General features: G+C 44.4%; 1 pseudogene; it reads left to right on the top strand.

Moving 5' to 3' along the window:
- The first annotated feature begins 877 nt into the window (after positions 1-877).
- On the top strand, positions 878-3,027 carry LOC101663116 (annotated as a pseudogene).
- Positions 3,028-4,506: the final 1,479 nt, after the last annotated feature.

Raw genomic sequence — 4,506 nt, 5'->3', positions numbered from 1 at the left:
ATGATGGCAACAAATGTACAAATGTGCTTGACATAATGGACGGATGGATGGATTGTGATAAGAGTCGTATGCACCCCTAATAAAATTATTTAAAAAATAAATAAAACTTTAAAAAATTGAAAGAAAGAAAAAAGAACATCAGGAGGTGAAAAACACCTTTAATTTCTAGGTTCTAGGGAAAGGCGCACATTTGACTAAATCAAATGTGCCTTTTGAGGATAAAAGGGGATGTCAATGACAGTTAAAATTCTATAATCTTTTGAGTAAAACTGAGTTTTCATCATATCAGTGGGCCTACAGAAGTTCCAGTTTAACTTTTTGAAAATAACTCTTTCCCCTCCCTAAGAAATAAAATCCATTTCCACAAAGGCAGAATTGAAGCTTTATCTTGACATTGGAACCTTTAAAAAGAAGTTTTACCACTAGCCTAAATCCAGAAACTGTATATCAATCCATTCATTAGCCGCTATTTCATCACTGGTGCTTTTCTAAAGAATGGATTTATTTCAATAAGGTCGCATTTCTAATTGAAAACTGATAGGTCAGTTGACTCTTTGTTAATCATAATAACTCTAATCATGAAAATAAAACACTTGCAGGTGCTGGGGTATCAGATAAGCTCAGAGCACATTTGCTAAATGAAAGTTATTCTATGTTTAATTTCTTAGATTAAAATGTGCAAACATTTTGACCCACATGTTTTCATATGTGTTCCTTCTTATTTCTACTGAGTAGCTTTCCCAACAAATAGTTTCCAAGAAAACACTGGTTAAATCAACTATCTCTGATTCTTTTGAATGTTTCATTAAATTTAAACGCTTAAAAACTAGAGGTCTCTTCCACCGGACTCCTCAGCCCTCTTCTGACCGATGCCGCCATGGCCGAAGCTGATATTGCACTGATTGGACTGGCCGTCATGGGCCAGAACCTCATTCTGACCACAAGTGACCACGGCTTTGTGGTCTGTGCTTTTAACAGGACAGTCTCCAAAGTTGATGATTTCTTGGCCAAGGAGGCAAAGGGCACCAAAGTGGTTGGCGCTCACTCCTTGAAGGAAATGGTCTCCAAGCTGAAGAAGCCTCGGCGGATCGTGCTTCTGGTGAAGGCTGATCAAGCCGTTGAGGATTTCATTGAAAAACTGGTGCCGTGGCGCGTGATGGAGACCCAATGCCCATCTCTAGACAACTGGACATACCTTGCAGAGGGGTAGTGGGGAGATGAGTCACTTAGGGTACAGTATAGCAATAATGAAACCCACAACCTTCCTCTAGTTCTTAAATGCTTCCTCCCCCCAACTACCAGGACCCCAATTTTGCCTTGCAGACCTGGTTAGACCAGATGATGCACAGTGGTACAGATGGGAATTGGAAACGCAGGGAATCCAGGGCGGATGAACCCCTCAGGACCAGGGGTAACAGTGGCAATACCAGGAGGGAAAGGGGGTGTAGAAAGGGGGAATTGATCACAGGGAGCTACATATAACCTCCTCTCTGGGGGACGGGCAGCAGAGGGGTGGGTGAAGGGAGACGCCGGGCAGTGTAATATAAGATACAATAATAATTTATAAATTATCAAGGGTGCATGGGGGAGAGGGGAGGAGGAAGGGAGGGGGAGGGGAAAAAAGGAAAATGAGCTGATTCCGGGAACCCAAGAGGAAAGCGAATTTTGGGAATAATGAGGGCAACAAATGTATAGATGTGCTTTACACAATTGATCTATGTATTGTGATGAATTGTATGAGCCCAAATAAATTGATTTAAAAAAAAAAAAAAAGAAAAACTGGTGCCATCGTTGAGTGCCGGTGACATCACATCGATGGGGAACTTCTGAGTACAGGGATACCACAAGACGATGTCGGGACCTCAAGGCCCAGGGGATTTTGTTTGTGGGGAGTGGAGTGAGTGGTGGTGAAGACAGGCCCGATACAGCCCATCACTCATGCCAGGAGGAAACAAAAAAGCCTGGCCGCACAGCAAGACAATCTTCCAAGGCATTGCCGCGAAAGTGGGCACCGGAGAACCCTGCTGTGACTGGGTGGGCGAGGAGGAGGGAGCAGGCCACTTTGTGAAGATGGTGCACAATGGCATTGAGTGCGGCGACATGCAGCTCATCTGCGAGGCCTACCACCTGATGAAAGACGTTCTCGGCATGGAGCACCACGAGATGGCCAAGGCATTTGAGGAATGGAATAAGACGGAGCTAGACTCCTTCCTGATTAAAATCACAGCCGACATCCTCAAGTTCAAAGATACCGATGGCAAACACCTGTTGCCGAAGATCAGGGACAGTGCGGAGCAAAAGGGCACCGGGAAGTGGACGGCCATCTCAGCCCTGGAATACGGGGTGCCTGTCACCCTCATCGGAGAAGCTGTCTTTGCTCGGTGCTTATCATCGCTGAAGGATGAGAGGATACAGGCTAGCAAAAAGCTGAAGGGTCCCCCCAAGGTCCAGTTTGGTGGAGACAAGAAGTCATTCCTGGAGGACATTCGGAAGGCCCTCTATGCATCCAGGATCATCTCCTACATTCAAGGCTTCATGCTGCTCTGGCAGATAGCCACCGAATTTGGCTGGACCCTCAACTATGGTGGCATTGCCCTGATGTGGAGGGGGGGCTGCATCATCAGAAGTGTCTTCCTGGGGAAGATAAAGGATGCTTTTGACCGAAACCCAGACCTTCAGAATCTCCTGTAGGATGACTTCTTCAAGTCAGCTGTCAAAAACTGCCAGGACTCCTGGCGGCGGGCAATCAGCCCAGGGGTCCAGTTGGGCATCCCCACGTCCTGCTTCACTACCACGCTCTCCTTCTACGATGGCTACCGACACAAGATGCTGCCCGCCAACTCCTCCAGACTCAGCGGGATGACTTTGGGGCTCATACTTATGAAGTCTTAGCCAAACCAGGACAATTCATCCACACAAATTGGACAGGCCACGGTGGCAACGTGTCGTCCTCTTCCTACAATGCCTAGGCAGATGTTTCCCCAGCCATCACCAGGCCATCAACCGGGACATTCCATTAGCCACACACCGCTGCTTACAGGGCCTCTGCCCTCCTCTCCATGCAGATCTTTTCCAATAAGTGGTGCAAGAGACCCCTGAGCGTCAGCTAGAGTTTATCTCAGAGTAGTTCTTCGAGAACTGCCGTGCCCTCTGCCCTCACCTCCTGGGACAGGCCAGACATCCTGGGGGTGACAGCTGCAAGGTAGCTCCTAGCGGCAGCCGGCACTCCCTTGGCCCTAGTACTGGCAACAGCCTTCCCCACACAGACGAGAAGGGTTTTTGTGAGATTATATCTAACTTTGTATTATGCGGCTGGTTTTTTCCCCCTCTACCTAATAAATATGACTTTGTCTTGTCAAAAAAACTAGAGGTCTTCTCAATTTCAATCCATTTTGATGTGGAACATAATTATATCCAATTAAAAGTAGGGGTTTCATCAAACAACTCTTCACACAAGTAAAGATCTCCCTAACACAATTATGTAACTTTAAAATGAAGCATTGATTTTTTTTTAAATTGCATAGAAAGTAAAACTATCCCTATCTGCAGAAGCATGATTGTCAGCAGACACAATCCCAAGGTGTTCTACCCCAAAATAGCTATAAACAAAACCTAGAACTAATAAGTGAATTCAGCAAAGTCAAAGGGCACAAGATGAACACACACAAATCAATAGCATTTCCATTTACCAAACAATGAGCATGTGGGCACTAAAGTTAAAAACCCAATACCATTTATAATTGCTCCCAGGAAAATTAAATATTTAGGTATACATCTAACAAAACATGTATAGGATCCCATAATGAAAATGACAAAATGCTGATGACAAGAGTCAAAGAAGACCTAAGTTAATGGAGAGGCATACTGTGTTCATGGATTGGAAAACTCAAAATAGTAAAGACGGCAATTCCCCAGAAATTAATCTATAGGTTTAAAACAATGTTTACCAAATCCCCAGTAAAGCATTTGTAGACAGAGAAGCTTATTCTAATATTTATATGGAAAGGCAATTGACCTCTAATGCTAAAAACGATCTTGAAAAATAAAAATAAAGTGGCTTACTATATAATATATAATCAAGGCAGTCTATATTGGCAGAAAGATAGACAATGGACTAATGGAACAGACGAGAGAATCTAGAAATAGATGGACATAAATATGCCTAATTGATTTTTTTTTTTTTACAAAGATGCAAAAGCAAGGCAACGGTGCTCTGTAAATGGTGCTAGAGCAATTGGGCTGTTGTTAGGCTCTGTCCAGTTGGCTCTGACCCATAGCGACCCTCTCTACAACAATCAAAACACTGCCTGGTCCTGCACCACACTCAAAATTGCTACACATGAGCCCACTGTTGCATCCACGTGCCCGTCTATCTCATTGAGAGGCTTTCTCTTTTCTCTGACCCAGAATGAAATGTTGCTTGAACTCGCACTATCTTCACAGTCACTGGTGTACTTGAGCTTATTATTGTGGCCATTGTATTCTCTGTGCCTTTCGATCAGTCCA

The sequence above is a fragment of the Echinops telfairi genome, unplaced genomic scaffold, assembly GCF_000313985.2.
Source record: "Echinops telfairi isolate 266 unplaced genomic scaffold, ASM31398v2 ScPeMD7_3533;HRSCAF=4204_1, whole genome shotgun sequence".
In the NCBI taxonomy this organism is placed as follows: domain Eukaryota; kingdom Metazoa; phylum Chordata; class Mammalia; order Afrosoricida; family Tenrecidae; genus Echinops; species Echinops telfairi.
The sequence above is the reverse complement of the archived record's forward strand: the minus strand, read 5'-3'. Positions and strand labels throughout refer to the sequence as shown.